Here is a 17,115-nt window from a genome sequence, read left to right on the forward strand (position 1 = left end):
GGAACAAACTTCCCTCGGCTCCCTGCTGCCTTCCCGGCGTGGGCTGTCAGGAAAGGAAAAGCCTCTTGCACGGGGAAACATTTCTGTTATTAAAGGTCTCGCCTGCTCTTTAGGCGTGCTGCCCTTTCCCAGCCCTGCTGCTGAGTTGATGTATTATTCTCATTCCCCCTCCTGCCCCGACATGTCATTGGCAGGGAGTTTTCTTTATTGTGCATCACTCGGTGAGAAAATGGGGCTTGGATGTGCATCAGCTCTCATTAATCAAAATAGTTCAGTCTCCTCTGCGCCACAGCCTGGGACCTGATGGCTTCTCTTTTTTTTGGCATGTTATCCAGAGGCAGAGCCCAACGGGAGCCCTGGGCTCCGCAGGGACCCCCCAGAGCCCGGTGAGGCAATGTCTGCCTGGGGCTGTGTCACGTCACTGTGCCCTGCGATGGGAGACGCGGCCGAAACGCCACCAAGGACACTGCAGAAAGAGCCGAGGCATCCGCCAGGGAACGCAGGAGCTGGGGAGAGAGCGGGTGTTTCCTTTTTAATGTGCTGTTACTTGGTGGCGGAGCAGATTTTTCCTTTTAAAGGGACAAACCCGAGCAAATAAATAAATAAATGCACCTTTCCTTTTCTCTAAGATTAAATGCTTTCGTGTAATTGTGCATTAACCTTTGGTCCTGCATTAGGCGGCTGCTGCTTTGCACCCTTGATGCTTTTAAGGGAGGATTGCAATTAGCCAAAGTGGCTCTTGACAGTCTTCCAGGCAAGACCGTGCTGGGGGCCGCGTTCCCGAGGGGAGATGGATCACCGCTCTCACGGCTCACCGGAGGCGCCTGGCCTGGAGGAGGCTGGAAAAGGAGGCACCTTCGCTGCAGGCTGGGGCTAAATGGAGGCTTTTTAGTGCAGGGGGGGCTCAAGGTGGCTTTCAGGCTGAAAAGCTTCCTGCTCAGATGCGTTTCTTTGCTGAACTCCCACTCCCACAAATTAGATTACGAGAGTGCAAGGACCCTCCCCTGGGTCCTGATGTACAGCAGGGATATTTATAGGAAAAGCTTTTTAATAGCCTGAGTTGAAAAATCTGGTTTAGAACAAGCCTATCCCCAGATAATTAAATAACCCAGCTACGACTAAGAATATTGATCAGGCACTCGAGCCTCCCCCACCCTCACTTCCACGGGAGGCAGAAACCATGCTCCTGAAGCAGCTGAATTTGGGAATTCCCACCGATTCCCGTGGCAGGACGAGGTCTGGGGGCTGCCCTGGGGAATGGGGAGCAGGTCCCTCCTTTCCTGGGTGGGGGTGTTGGATGGACCATGGCTGTGGGGGGATGGCGTGACCTGCAAACACAGCTACCCGCTCCCATCCCTCATGGCCCCAAGGACATTCACAGAATCCCAGAGTGGCCGGGGTGGGAAGGGACCTCTGGAGATCACCCCGTCCCACCCCCGGCCAGAGCAGGGTCACCCAGAGCAGGTGGCACAGGGACGCCTCCAGGCGGGTTTGGGATGTCTCCAGAGACGGAGACTCCCCCACCTCTCTGGGCAGCCTGTGCCAGGGCTCTGCCACCCTCACAGCAAAGAAGTTCCTCCTCGTCTTGAGATGGAACTTCCCATGGTCAAGTTTGTGCCCGTTACCCCTTGTCCCGTCCCCGGGCACCACTGAGAAGAGCCTGGCCCCGTCCTCCTGACACCCCCCTTGAAGTATTGACCAGCGTTGATAAGATCCCCCCTCAGTCATCTTTTTTCCAGGCTGAAGAGCCCCAAATCCCTCAGCCTTTCCCCATCAGAGAGATGTTCCAGTCCCCTCATCCTCTTGGTGGCCCTTTGCTGTCCCCTCTCACAGGAGAGGTTTTCCTGCCATTCCCAAGCCCCACAGCGGATACAACACTGCACCCAGGGCCATGTACTGCGGCTGGTTTCATCCACTGACTTTTAAAATAGTTTTGTTTGACTTAAATCTCACATTCCCTGCTAAAAATATATTTTTGAAAACAATCATACAGGGATTTTTATGGGACGTTTTCTTCTCAGACATCATCGCTGTGTTTGCTAGTTATTCTGGAAAGCTGCTTACTCCCAGAAACCTCAGCTTCCCTGAAAGCCTGAAAGTAGATAAAAATAAGTGAATAAAATATTCAGGGTGCAAAGTTCCAAATTTTCTGTTCCAAATATGTTTTCTTTTTTATTATTATAAACACTGTTCAAAATAAAACACTGAAGTTGTTCCTAAATTACTTTTCTGCTTTAAAATTTTGCTTCATAGATTCATGCCTAGGAAGAACGTAAAAAAAAAAGAGTCAGGGTAAAAGATTATTTGCAGTTCCCGTTCTCATACAGCTATTTGCCAAGTTAAATTAGCTGTCAACTTTACACATCAGGCGCCGTATCCTTTGGTAATCTAAATTTTTATTTGGTACTAAATGTTAATCACCAGAATTGATGTTCACATTTTAATATTCCTTTTCATTCTATAGGCTTGTGTGTGTGCAGTTGCACAGAGGACTCCTATATTTCTATTGGGGTCCGAGGTGGCATAAACACTATAATACACTTAATATTATTTAGGTCACATATTTGCAAAGGATAATACAAAAATGCAAACCTCTTTTGTCAAGAAACTCTCTGCTTGGTCCAGGTACTTCCGACATCAGTAAGAGATTTTTCATGAATATTAATGCAAGTTGGATTCGGTCGTCAGCATGGGGAGCACATAAAGCACGAAAAAAGAAATGTGTTTGCAAAATACACAACCTAATTTGGGCTCTGGTTGTTGAAAATACAGGGATTACTGTCAGGAACAGAAAGTGAGTATAAGTGCAGCGAGTTCATACCTATCATGAAAAAATACGATCTGTACTTTGGAGCCTGTATCTATTTTTTCCATATCACACATTAAAAAAAAGAGAAAATGTAAGAAACCTGTTCATCTGCAGCTTTGTGTTTTAGGCTTCCCACTGAAAGGAGCCTCTTACCGGTCTGTTTTCTACAGGCAATGGATTCCAACTGGTATAGAAATAAAGAGATTAGGAAGTGTTTGTGTCAGGCTTTGTGTTCCTTGACTTTCTTTTGTGTGCAAAAATATCTCTGATTTCTGAGGAAAGGAGGCTGGGGCAGAGGCACCTTGAACTCTAGAGAAAAGAATTGCTTAGTCCACGCGTACCTCGCTTGGAAAATCGAATGGGAAAGACTGACGTTCAATCAAAGTAACAGTCTACCTCGGTCCCAACCACTGTAGGATCTTGAAGGTCAAACAGCAGCTTGTTTGTTACGCTGCTTTTATTTTTTTCGTAAAGGCAGAAACCAAGCAGATCGCGGTGGAGCCGGGCTTCCCTGCGGCTGGGGGAGCAGACGACACCGAGCCGGATGATTCCGAAGGCAACGCAGGTTTCCCACTTGTCCCCTATTGCTACATCAGTCGACAGCGAGGGGTTCCGTGCTGTTTTCTCTGCTCTTCTGATCACAAAGTGTCACAAACTGCCTGCTTTTCGTGCCGCTGGAATTGGGCTCTTTTGAAGCAAAGTGACAAAAAACGCTGTGCTGAAAATCTGGAGCGTGAGAAATGTCAGCATGCGGCAGAACAGGGAGAGTTCCTCCATGGAGTAAACAGCATCTCAGGGGCATTTTTCCAAAGATCTCTAATCCCAAACTGGTGGTGTACAAATCTGGGAGCAGCCGGGGGTCCCCACTAGACTCATGGCTGATAAAGAACCGCTCAGTCACAGAATAACTGAAATGAGGGGCAAAGAGCAAACGTCATCAAGGCGATCTGACCTCAAAGGTAGCATTTTCAACAGCAATTCCTTGCAGATCCGCTCAGTCCTGGACAAAGTGAAAGCGTGTGCTGCAGCCCCCTCCCTGCTCCCTGCCCATGGTTGTCCACGTTCTGCTAATCACAGAATCAGAGAATCATGGAATGGCCTGGGTTGGAAGGGACCTTTCGGATCATCCAGTCCAACCATCAACCTGACTCTGACAAAACCCATCACTAACCCATATCTCTAAGCGCTGCGTCTGCCCGGCTTTTAAATCCCTCCAGGGATGATGCCTCAACTCCTTCCCTGCGCAGCCTCTTCCAATGCTTAATAACCCTTTCGGTATAAGAATTTTTCCTAATATCCACCCTAAACCTCCCCTGGTGCAACTTGAGGCCTTTTCCTCTTGTCCCATCGCCTGTTCCTTGGGAGAAGAGACCGACCCCCCCTGGCTACCCCCTCCTTTCAGGGAGCTGTAGAGAGCGAGAAGGTCTCCCCTCAGCCTCCCCTTCTCCAGGCTGAACACCCCCAGCTCCCTCAGCCGCTCCTCACCAGACTCGTGCTCCGGACCCCTCACCAGCTCTGTTGCCCTTCTCTGGACACGCTCCAGCACGTCCAGGTCTTTTTTGTGGTGAGGGACCCAAAACTGGGCACAGCGCTCGAGGTGGGGCCTCACCAGTGCCCAGTACAGGGGGACGGTCACTGCCCCGGTCCTACTCACCACAGTGCTCCTGATACAGGCCAGGATGCTGGTGGCCTTCTTGGCCAACAGACGTGCAAGAGCGGGAGGACATCACTTATTCACCACAGGTAGATGGAGTAATTCAGTGCCCGTCCAGAAGTAATGAGAAGTCCTAACAGTACTTGGCACCTGCTGCTGGTGCTTGGACGTCGTCTGCTTTTTATCTGACCTTGGGGAAGGCAGAGCCGCTTCTTGTGCATCAGCTGTTCTGTTTGCAAGCACTCCACCATATTTGTAAAACATTTTGGGATCGGGAGCTGAGAAAACTCCCATCAGCAGTGTTAAATTGCTGGAAGCCGTAGCCAGGCTGCGGGAGGCTGTGATTTCCTTGCCAGGCTCCTACTGAATGTCTATTTCTTAATTTGTTAGTTATAATTCTTTGCTATTCAAAATCAGCTTTGTTAACGTGACTTTCAGATGGAATTAGAGTTTTAATTGACAGCCAGCCACTTAGTGGTTTGTACTATTCGCTAAAACCTTCCCAATTAGCCATTTGTCCCCTGATGTTTCCGTGATTATAACAGGGAGAGAAATGTTGGCTTTCCTGATGACTAACCATCACGCTAGTGATTAATGGAGCATCAGCCCTGCTTTTCAACGGAGGCTTGATGGGAATAGGAAAGTATTTATTGTCTTCATGAAACGAAGTTGAAGGTAAAAATGCTACATCTTTCAAGCTGCAAGGGTGTTTCAGCAATTTATTTCCCAGCTCTTGACTCGCCTGATGTGGTGAATTTAGGAGACAAATAAAAAGCAGTTGGAAGTATTTCGGTACACACAAGACGTTTTGAAAATTGAGTTGTAAGTGGAAGCACCAAGGGTTAGACACCAAAGTCTCGCTCCTGTTCAGGAGACAAAACCTCAAGCTGTCATCTCTTGCTAAAGCGCCTGCAGCACCACCTCCGTGCCGTGCTACAGGGATCCGTACGCTGACCCATGCCACCACTGAATTTCCATGTGGCCCTTTCTCTGAGTCTGCCGGCATCTCAGATCCCATTCAGGGGCTGCAGCTGCCCATGGTGGGCCTTTTCCTGACCATAGTTTGGGGGATTATACCATAAAAGAGACACAAATTCCTTCTCCTTTAGCACAAGGCACCAAAGGGGAAGAAAACCCATATGGACCGGCACTGGCACGCAGTAAGGTGTCCCCATCAGGAGCTTGTTCCTGGGTCTGTGTTCGCAGGTGACAAGTTTGGCCGGAGGCTGGTCTGTGCTTGCAGAGCACCAACACGATCGCCAGCCCAGTAACAACGGGGACCATCGAACAGGGGGTGATCAGGACCCTGGCCACAATTTAAGGACCGCATATGACAAAACCTCCCTGCAGCTCTCTGTCGAGAGACACTGGTCTGGAGGTATTAATTTCATCCTCCGTGAGCAAACCTATTGAGGAAAAAGGGTTCATTTTTACAGTCGCTTTCCCAGCTGTAACTGCACTCTGACTGCTATGAAAATTTAGCTCTAAGGGTTAGATTTATGGCACTTTGTGAAGCTTGTAGAATCATTTGCTTCTATTAATACCATTCATCGCCCCACTGCCATTTTTATGACGGACAAATCTGCAAGTCACAGATGGAGAAAGACCAGAAATTAGAACAATCTGAAGAACCTGGTTTCAACCCACACAAATTCAACTGGAAAGCTGGAATGAGAGCCCAGGGACTTTCTAAGAAATGCATTTATCCCCCACAATTTGGGGCCATAGCAAAATCCTCACTGACAAGGGGGAAGGGGCTCATAACCTTTTTCTGGAGATGAAAAGGAGAAATGAATGGGACATGAAAAGCAGAAAAGATGCAGAAAGTTGGGGTCTGCGTACGCAGATGCGTTTTCTCAGCTGTTTGAGACAAAAAGCCCTAATGTAGTCCTTGGTGGGCTCTTAATGTACTATTGGGTCAGTGTAAGGCCAGATCAGCCACCCCCTAACCAGTCACGTGAAGTTTGCCAGACAAAAGCCTCAAGTGTTCCTTGCACTTAATTTATTATTCCGGGTGAATTTCAGTTGAATTTCAGTGTCTTTAAAGACTCTGATTCTTCCCAATTCTATGGAGAAGCCTTGGATATCAATCCCATAATGAATTAACTCTGTACAACTATATTCATCATCTGGAAAATGCAACTTTGAAAACATTTCATTTCAGGGCTTTGGAAATGCAAATCAGGCTAAAGACACATTCACTCCCATTCTGTCCACACCGCTCTTTATGCAGCAAGCCGATTTTATTTTTTTTTAGATATTCAACTGATCTTTCCCGTCTGCCAAGATTCAGCTTTCAGTTCCGAGTGGATTTGCTTATTGCATACAAATTTTAAGTCCATGAGGAAGCGGTATAATAAAGGAAAATGTGACACACTTTACTACACCGCTGGAACGAAAAGAGATTTACAAAGCCTGTATTGCTTTGTACATAACTGCATTTATTTTGTTTTCTAAACTAATCAAAAAGAAATAGAACAGAATGTCAGCTGCAGTCTCCCCTGTTTATTTATTTGTATGAATGCCACTTCCTGCATGTAGCTTTTTCTTTCCCCTCTCTGTTTGGTCTGGCTTAAAGTACAACGTGTTTTGACTGAGCCATGGAAGCTTAAAAAAAAAAGTGACTAGAGACGGAGAAGAGAACAAAGCTCGCTTCTGAGGAGGTTCAGATCATAAACGCACTTCTGACCTTGAAAAAAACAACTGCTCCAGGACCGTAATTTAAATTTTGACCCTAAGACGTATCAAGGACATTTGTATTTTAAAGCAATTTAAAAGTGTTCATCTAAAGTGCTAGACGTTCTTTATGGTTTACTTTTCATAATCCTTTCAGTATAAAAGCTGCAATCTCATCTTCAATTGAATTATACCAATTCTTAGCAGCTGGGGGTTTAGCCCCAACCCACCTGCGTGGGCTCTTGCTCAGCCCTCCCTCCCGGCCAGTCTCACTCAGCCCCACCTTGCTCCTGGGGTATTTAATCCCGAGCTTAAGGGGAAGCTTCTCTGTTTCTGGGGTTTTTTTGGGGGTGCTGCACAATCAGTAAGTATGGTCATGCTTTTCTAAGGTGATTCTCTGTGTTTGTTGTCTGAGAATAGCTGCAACACCTTAAAGCAGCCTGGATTTTTAGGTAATGCTGTGCAATTTAGGAGGCAGCTAAGTGTGGAGCATCCCTGAGGGTTTTGCTGGCAAGGAAGGAGCTGCCTTTGTGCCTTGGGGTGTTTGGGTGAGCTACTGCCTCTGGGTAAGCTGTGGCTAATTTTTATAGTGCAAACTTTAGTCTAGTTTGAAGTGTTTAGCCTGATCCCTAGCTTGGAGATATTCATAACCTTGTGGGTTGTCATGAAGGGAAAAGCTTGGAAACAAGCACCACTTCAGCAGCGCCCAGGTAGCGGCTAATGGTCATCTCTGATTTTTTGTAGCAGAACAGAGAATAATGGAGCTATGGGCTTATGATCTTGAGGAATAACTCATCCTGCCAAATGCTGGGGGAATGGGCTTCTTAAAGGCCAAACGACTGATCAATACCACTGCTGGTCTCACAGCAGCACCCAGAAACTTCTATCTTTACGTTGCTTTCTAGTCCTCTGCTTCTAACTGTGTTAGTCTGCTTACATGTGCTGACAACGGAGAGCTTGGTTACAAGGGATATTGGGATGCTGTTACTAACAGACACATAAATACTAATTTCAGCTGTAACAATCACCTCACTAGCCTGCCTTTAAGGCAGCTGCGAACAGCAGCCTATCCACAAGTGCTCAGTGAATTTGAGGTATGTGAGGGATTTCCAAGTGTTAATTAAGCTTTCTTTCACAGGTCACTGGGGAAATGCTTGCTGTCTCTTTTAACTTGGCTTTTTCTCTCTTTACCAAGACAGAAATCAAACATTAAGAAATTAAAAGATGGTGGAAGCAAGATACAATAATCAATCAAATTCTTACTCAGGCAGGAGTGACTGACTCTAAGGGAAACTGAGAAAACAGACGCAACTTCCTTCCTAGATTAAAGGTGAAGTAAGAAGACCTTGTTAGCATATTTTAATGAGCTTCTGCCCTTCTGGCTGAGAGATGGTGACTTCCATGTGTGTGTGGTGCAGCTTGTTGAGGAGGGGGTTGGCTTTAACTCCTCTATAGTGCTGTGGGCTATCAGCCTGCAAATGGAGGCTTGCTGTGTCCCTGTGGTGGGAGCTGTTAAAAAGAAAAAAGTGGAAAATGTGCTAATGTAACCACAGTAGCGTCTGATCAGGCTTCAGTAAATGAGGGGTGACAAAGCAAGAGCCAAGTAAGCACAAAGTCACTGGATTTGAGACTGAATCCACACTTTCCTAGACCTTTGGCCTGCTGTTGCCCTGACAGAGCAGCTGGGAAGTTTAGGAGTGCTGATACCTTTGTGAAGATGCCTTATGTTCTCAGCCCCTGGTGCTCACCTCAGGTGAGGCATCTGAAAGGTTGAATAAAATTTCTTTGATTTATCTGATAATGCTTTCTTTTTTTACCTGCTCTGAATCTTCGTATGGTAATTTACTGCAGAAGCGATTGGCATGGCTTCTGGTTCAACATCCTGGAGAGAGATTAAAAAGTGGCCATGGGAGATAAGGGGTGGTTATTCACAGTGTGATCTAAAATGGGTCCTGCCTGAGACTAGCAGTCATCTAAAAATACATGATCCCGAAACAGTTGCCTGGCACACACAGGAACCTGCCTATCCAGAGATTTATTCCATTTCTTCAGTTTAAGATAATCTTCAGGAGTCTGTTTCATAAATCTGTTTCAAGTTCTTTTTAGGGGAGGAATAGGTGGTGGTATTTCCCGGAAGTCAAGAGCTCAAGGATTGCCTTGCTGCAATGACAATTCTCTTCCGCGCTTCATCTCGGCAGGGTACTGGTTGAAGATCTGGTGGTAAATTATATTCTGTATGCAGGATCCAAATTATTCTTTCCCCTACTCTGTTCATACACACTACTGTTCTAGGGGAGCTTGAGCAACTTGCTTTATTTTGTGCTAGCAGGATAACTTGCATTGATTTCGATCTTCAAACATGCTTAACACTCTGGTTCAAAGTAAAAAGCTGCAACTGTGCTCACAGCTGATGGATGTGGCTCTTTGGCAAGGCAAGCTAGGGGGCTTTCACAAGCCACCCTTTCCTTTATCACCATCTCAGCAAGGATATCATACAGGAGTGTTTGGAAGCGTTGGCCCTCCAGAACAGACAGCTTTACTGCTGGTGCTGCAAATTAGGGCTTTCTGTTTTCTAAGCAGTTGATAAAAAGCTTATTGTCAAGAAAGATTAGTAGCTATGGAAAAAGCTAAAAATCTCAGGCTTGGGGCAAGCTGATAAATGATGCTTTTTATTTCTGGATCATTCATCAGTTTGGTTTCCTGATCGTACTGACGCAAAGGATGTATGAGGTGCTTCTCTCAGTTTGCTTGACTCGCTATATGCAAAACTTTTATGTGTAGATGCCGGTCTTGGCTCTCAAATGAGCCTCCAGCCTAAGCAAAGGGCAGTAAACTAACACTAGCACTCTAGCCATGTCTGGGCACCTACCTTCATGGATCTGCAAAGGAACTTGGATGAAGCCAGCTGCAGATGTTTTGTATGTTTGAACACCCATCTGCCCTAACTTGGCCATTGGTTGTAGAATTCGGTACTTGGCTTGAGCCACATACTGTTCAAAATACAAGCATCAATAGTATTTGTCTCACTTGAGACTTGAAGGACCAGTCCTCTTTCATTAGGCAATAAAATATAAGTAAAATAGGCTGCTGCAGTATTTCTCAAAACAGTGAACGGAACTGCAGTCTTGATTTTATTTTTTTTCCTCATGAAAGTGTATGTCACATTTGTCACCTGCAGTAACAGTTGAACACTCAGATAAATATACCATACACCAATTCATAAAGCGGACTATTCTTAGTTCGTGGCTTGCTTCAGCTGACTTACAGTTGATGTCTTTATTTGACATGGCCTTCAGGAAGGATTTCTTGAATTAATTTCTAAATCTTGAAGTGTAAAATTGATCTTTTAGGGCTGTTTCTGCTACTTCTCGGCAAACAAATGCTTTTTCCCCCAGCAAAGGGCTTTATATGCTTAGGTTAATGATATGTGGAGTAACAGAAACTCTTCAGTCAGCAGTCTAAGGGGTAAGTCTTGTGACAGGACTGTTTCCTAGTTTATTAGGTAAGGAATGAATTAATTTTATTGAGGCAAACAGGAAGCATTCTGTCGTGATGTTTATCTCAAGTACCGCTGTGTATCTGGATGTTAAGTGATTTAGGTGTCTTCTGTCCTCTACCTATGAACTGAGGTCAAATGCAGCATATGGGAGCAAATCCAGGCTAATTCATTATCGGGCCATTTTTCAAATGTTATTTGTGCAACTCCAACTTTTCTCCTTGTCAAAATAGGAAGCACTAGGCTGTTTTGAGTGTTCTGGCGTCTCAGAGCATGTAATATCTTCAGGAGATGTGTGGTCCTTGATCTCTGAAAGAGACTCGGCAGCGTCTACTACTCTGGAAAAACCTGCTGACACTGAAGACAGGACAGGTAATATAATACAGTCCTTTATAGGAATTGTAATTGTTTGAGCTGCAGGGTATTTCTAATTACTAAGTGTAGCTAATACATGTAGCCCTCAGTTTATGCCGAGGTAAAAATGAAGTCCTCCAAGTCCCAGACTCTCTAGTCCAAACAGTGACTGCTTCACAGTTCCCTACACATTATGGACACTCAAATCTCTAGTGAAAAACTTAATCTTATCAATCAGAAACTTCAAATATGGCCAGGATGCGCTGGACAACTCAGACTGAAGCAAGGTCTCATGTGGGCTTGAGTGTTGACATGGAAATAAGTATTTGATGGACTAAATCCATACTGCCAGAATGCAGTATGGATTTGTTTTGTGTCTGGATGGATTTGATCCTCCCTTCTGCAAGAACTGAGCGGCATGTATAAGCAGCAGGGAAACACTAGACAGCAGGATAATTCTTCTAGGAAAGAGAAAGAAGGGCAAGTCAACTCATGTATCTTAATTGCAGTCCCAAAAGATGCTTCACCACGGCAAGCAGATAACATGCCAATAATGAAACAACAGAAATAAACCCTGCATGGCAAATAGCCTTGCCCCTTGCTAATTGGCAAATCTGCTAGAAAACGTCAGGCATGAGCTGTTCAGGGGAGTTTATGTTGCTGTCATCCAGAGGTGTCAGCAACACAACATAGAATTTAACATGTGCTGTGCAGATAAAGAAGAACTGAAACAGATTACTCATCTGGCCATTATTACAGCTTCTGGAGATGGCAATAAGAACTAGAGGATTCTAAGGTGCAACATTTGGGTGGGGTTAGACCCTATTTGGATTTCTTCCTTTACTTCCTCCTACCTGTCTCAACAGAGGCCATGCGAACTCAGTTGTGATTTGAACCAAACAGGGGAGTGGCTTGTTAAAACTTCTCTATGGGGGTCTGGGGATCGGCACGGTCCGTATCTGTAACAGACTGTCTTGTTTATTCTCTGGCCACTGCAATAGCCTCAGACCAGGCCAGCAATAGCACTGAAAGCCATCTTGAAAGCCTGCTTGCAAGCATACAACTCCAAGTATTTCCGTAAAAGCACATGCAGAAACAATGAGCCTCTGAAAAGCCCTCTGTTGGAAAACAAACTGGAACACGACTGGCCTTGGATATTGTATTTTTAATACTTGTGCAGATGGTTCTTGAGGAAATCTTATGGTGTATGGAATTCCACATGTACTGAATTCTTCAGAAAAGCTCTCACTACTGGAAAAACCCTTCTTGAAGTCTGGTGACTGTTTTCAGCCTGTTATGCAAAGCCAAGCTCTTAAAGCTGCTCAGGCACCTGTCAGGCAGAATTCCTCTGTAAAATACATGAATTACAAGAATTAGTAGTTACGTGAATTAGTTAGTTACACAGATCCTGATGTCTTAAGTCTCACTCAAAAGCTCCGGAGTCCTTAATAACAATATTCTATTTCAGATTCTCTATGAAAACACCCAGCTAATACAAAAACCTAAGGGGAGAAGATGTACTGGGGGAAGCTTCCAGTGCCAGAGCTTCTGTATCCTCTTCCTCATCTTCTGTGGGGTTTCAGCTACCAAAGAGAAAATGGTGCACAGCTGACTGCACATCTGCTCAGAGCACAGCAAGGGTGATCTTTCTGCTTCTGCATCTTAAACAACCGGTTTGACCAGAGCAAAACCCTCAATGTCCTGCCTCATTACTTACTTGCTTGCATGCTATAATCAAATGTAACAACCTGGTGTCCGAGGTATCTCAAGTGTATAACACGTACAGATTCTCGGAGCTGGAACCACTTTTACAGGGTCCGGCAAGATGGCCTTTGACAAACCAGCTGTGTGCCCAGCAAATGAGGCGAGTCACTGGACCAGTCACTGAATAATGCTGAGGCAGCTACAGAATTGTGCACGTGGTTTAAGATAACCTTGGCTTCCAAGTTAAACTCCTGGAGCGCTTCAGTCTGGAGATCTGATTAAAAGTGACTGGGCTGGTAGTGCTTAAGAAAATTACAGCAAAATAAATGAGATGGCAAACCAAGGCAGGAAGTACTATTGATTTTTATTTTTTTAAATAGCTTAATAAGGATTTTCCTTCAGAGACTTTAAGCCTATGTTTGCTATCAGCTGAGAGTTTGGTGTAACCATTTAAAATTCGTTCTCAACGGCTTAGAAATTTTCTTTTTAAAAAAACCTGAATGTTTGAGGGCTGAAGTGACATTTAGGGGTCCCAGTGGCTTTTGGATGTGTCTAGATGGGACCTGCTTAGGAATCAGCAGGAAGAAGGATGTGTTCTTTGTTAAAAATACAACTCTCGAGGCTTTTAGGAGCAGTGTGCAGCACTTTCTAGAAATCTAGCTTTGAGGGAATACTAGAATTGGTCATCCAAATCCTCTTACTCCTGCGAATTTGGGGTATTGACAGGTGAGGCAAATCCTCTAGGACCTAAGGACCACAGAAACATAGTCCGTACCCCTGTGAAAGAGCTGGTAGATTATTCAAATCGCAAGCTGTGTGGGACTTGCTGTTTGGAGTCCAGTCTCTACTACTGTTCCGGCTGCAGCAGAGCCCTGAAGTCTGGACAGAGACCTGACTGCAAGATTCACGTATGGCTTGTTTAAATTGGGAGTGTTCAGGAGGCAAAAGGAATGGATGTAGCAGAATTGCATTCCCTTGCAGTGAGGAAGGAAAGAGATTATTAAAAATGGTTTTTCTTTGTCTCACATAACTACAATAGGAATGTTCAGGCTGCAGGACCATAAAAGAAATTCATTTCATGGACTATGCAAGGAATTATGATGAGATTTCTAACTAATGGCCTTTGACAAATGGAAGGGGTAATAGAAATGCAACTGTATTTTCAATCAAAGCAGCAATGAAATAAGGTTTTTAAATGATAAACCTTGTCACACAAGCTATCTACTTGTCTTGCAAAGGAAGCAGTTTCTGACTGAGTGGGAGGGGGAGCTGGGGAGGTCAGTGGAGCAAACTTCAGAGAGGAAGGCAATTAGGGGCAAACAGCCTCAATTTAGTGTAGTAAAATTATTGCTTTTCCCCAAAAGTGATCCGTATCTGTGTAAAGATGCGGTATACTAGTATGTAGTGCTGTCCCAGCTTAACTAAACTTCTGGGTAGTGCTGTGTGTGTTAAAAATAAAAAAAAAAAAAATCATGTGCTTGATCACTTCAGCTCTAGCAGACCAAACCCATGTGCTACCTTGCTGCTGCTCAACAAAGAGGGTACAAACTGAAATGAGCTGTTTGCAGCAGGAGAAAACCAGAGTGGAGATATTGTCTGGAGCTGGAGGTTGCGTGCTGGTGGGCAAGAAAGAGAAGATAAAGTACAGCGTGTTTTTTACAAATCACTTCCAGGCTTTCAATATCAGATTTTCCTATAACTAGACATCAGCTGCCAATAGATTGATCTGTGTCTGATGCAGGGGAAATAAAAGCCCTTGAAAGGAACAGTGAGGAGCAGAAAAAAATTATATATAGTGATGCCTCTGGGAGGTAGTACTCAAAAGAAATGCCAAAAAAGATAGTTCTAAATACATATGTCTTTCCTGCCTCAGCAACAAGGATTAGCAACAAAGGCCATTAGATTAACAGGTGAAAACAAAACAAAAGAATGGTGCTGAACAAGTAACGTTAGTGAAGGATTCATTTTTGTAGCCCTGTGAAGTCAGAAGTAGTTTTGCAATTGTTTTCCAGTGGATGCCGACACAGACACTAATATCCTGCTTCTTGAAGAGTTATCACCAAAACTATGCATGGGCTGGACCACCGTTACCCTGAGTGTCTTTGCAGAGAGCACAGCAATGTGATGTGTGTTATGAGTGACTCAGGCCTGATAAATCTTCAGACCCTGGACGCATTTTCCAGGAAGGAAAAATAAACCTATTGAACTGTGAGATGAAGAAAAACCCTGGGTCTGTTGCTAAATATAGCTCTGGTTGTGAAAGCAAAATTTGATTTGTAGACATTTACTGAGGTAGGAACTGCAAGACTGAATACAGAGTAATATAACAAGGTAAAAGTCAGCAATGCGCATACGGCATGGCAGAAAAGGAGGATGAAGACAGAAACCAGGCTGCTGCAAATTTTAAACACGCAGGACTAGACCATGCTTTTAGCTTAAAGCCCGAGGTGGTGCGTTTGCTTCAGTGAGATGGCAGCGGCTGTGGGAGGCATTTGAGTTTCACAGATTTTCATCAGTGTAAAGCATCTACTGCTGCTTCTTTACCCTGGGGTATAACAATTTTGACTGCCTGAGTGTCTGAAGCAATACCATGTGTTTCACCACAGCTGCGCTGAGTTCACGCTTGTTGAAGCACTACGCTTATAATTCTGACCCGGGGCCAGATCCAGAGCTTGCGGATTTGGGTGCGGTGTCAGTGATGCTGCACCACCTGAACAAGCTTAATGTTTCCTGCATATCGCTCTCAGCAAAACCACTGCAGCATTTGCCAGTGCTGGTCCTAAACACCCTATTTACTACAAGTTTCGAGGCTGTTACAGTAAACTAATAATGATGAATACTTTTTATAGGTGCCCTGGAGTGCTGCAGAGAAAATTGATGGCACAGATAGGAATAAATCTTGCTTTTCTTCCTTTTTTTATTTTTGCAGGAAACTATGTAACTTTTAAATGTACACAGAAGATGAAATATGTCAGAAAGAGAAGAATACCAACATAAGCTGAAAATAACCATAACAAAAACAAGTCTTAAAGATGCTAGTTTAATGCTGTCTAACACGAGAAAATGTGTTGAGCCCGGAATTTTAAAAGGAATAAAACTTGGAACGGTGTTGCTTTATGATGGAATGATTTTTTTAAAATTTTTTTTCTTTTGCTCAATAGTGGAGTCCATCCTGAAGACTTTGACTTCTGTGAATCTGGAAGATTTAGCGCTAGAAATCCCATTACTTTTTTTTTTTAAACTGAAATTTGGTGTATGGGCATTAAATGTATAATAGTGTTCCTGTGCAACCTGCTCTGGCAGGGGGGTTGGACTAGATGATCTCTGGAGGTCCCTTCCAACCCTACCATTCTGTGTGTAATAGTGCTAATAGCCCAGATATCTACCAAATAATTTTTACTGGATCTGGAAACACAACTGCTGCTGAAATATAAATGATAGAAAACCCCTAGATGTTTTTGAAGTCCTACTCAGGCAGAAATGCGTATTCTGGCTCTTTATTCTTATAGCGACTGCATATCCATTGAAGTCAGATAAAACAACTGGCATTACTCAACACTTGAAAGACTGGGTGATATTTGTGCTGCAGTTGAATTGTTCTTAAGAAACTACTAGAATTTCAAACCCTCGGCTGTTTTCCTGCAAACCGATACTGTCCCAACTTGTGCAGGCTTAATAAAAACTGGTGTCCTTTTAACCAGAAAAGAAAGTGAGAAGAATCAGGTGTCCTCATTTTGTAAAGAAGTAGAGCTGATATTTCCAGAGACTTTACAAGAACTGTATTTTTCACAGGTATAGTTCCCTAAATAAAGGAGCTTAACTGTGTGTCCTGTTCAAACAGCCTTAAAGAAAAGGCGTAAGTAAAGGTTATTTGTCACCTAGGTTTTTCTTTGATACCTTTCCACTTAGCTGCTAGTGGACAGGCAGAAAGCCATCAACCCTGTTAGCGTTATTAATGGCTGCAAAAGAGACAGGAGAAATGACTGGTAACTGAGTTTTCTCCTAGCCCTTACGGTCGGTTTCCCCAGTGCGCTCTCAGACATGCTCACACTGGGAACTCCTGTATCCTAACATCTATCTTGAACAGTGTCATAATCCGAGGAAAGAAACTGGGCGCTGAGGGACTGATGCTCAGCAGCCACGGATTAGGGAAGCTCTACTGAGGGACACTGATTTATGCCATGTGCAGCTGTTGGAAATCCAGCAGCACTGAAACCAGCATCACAGCAATTTATACCAGTTCAGGATCTGCTGGTTTTCCCTTCTGTTCAGAACTGGGTGCTCTGAAGTTGGTGGTGTTATGCAGATTTATATGAATGAGTTATTTAAGAAATCCATATGCGCTAACGAAAATCACTGTAAGTATGACCATCTTCGTCTCATCTCATTAGTAGCTGTTAGTTGCTATCATCCTCTTTTCTG

General features: G+C 44.4%; 1 long non-coding RNA gene across 1 annotated transcript; it reads left to right on the forward strand.

Annotated features, from left to right (window-relative positions):
* Positions 1-7,372: 7,372 nt before the first annotated feature.
* Positions 7,373-16,268, forward strand: LOC141733366 (uncharacterized). The gene is made up of 4 exons (XR_012584278.1): positions 7,373-7,503; positions 8,335-8,469; positions 10,869-11,007; positions 12,458-16,268. It is a non-coding gene; the product is annotated as an uncharacterized LOC141733366 (long non-coding RNA).
* The last annotated feature ends 847 nt before the right edge of the window (positions 16,269-17,115 follow it).

This window comes from Larus michahellis, chromosome 20 (assembly GCF_964199755.1).
Source record: "Larus michahellis chromosome 20, bLarMic1.1, whole genome shotgun sequence".
NCBI lineage: Eukaryota > Metazoa > Chordata > Aves > Charadriiformes > Laridae > Larus > Larus michahellis.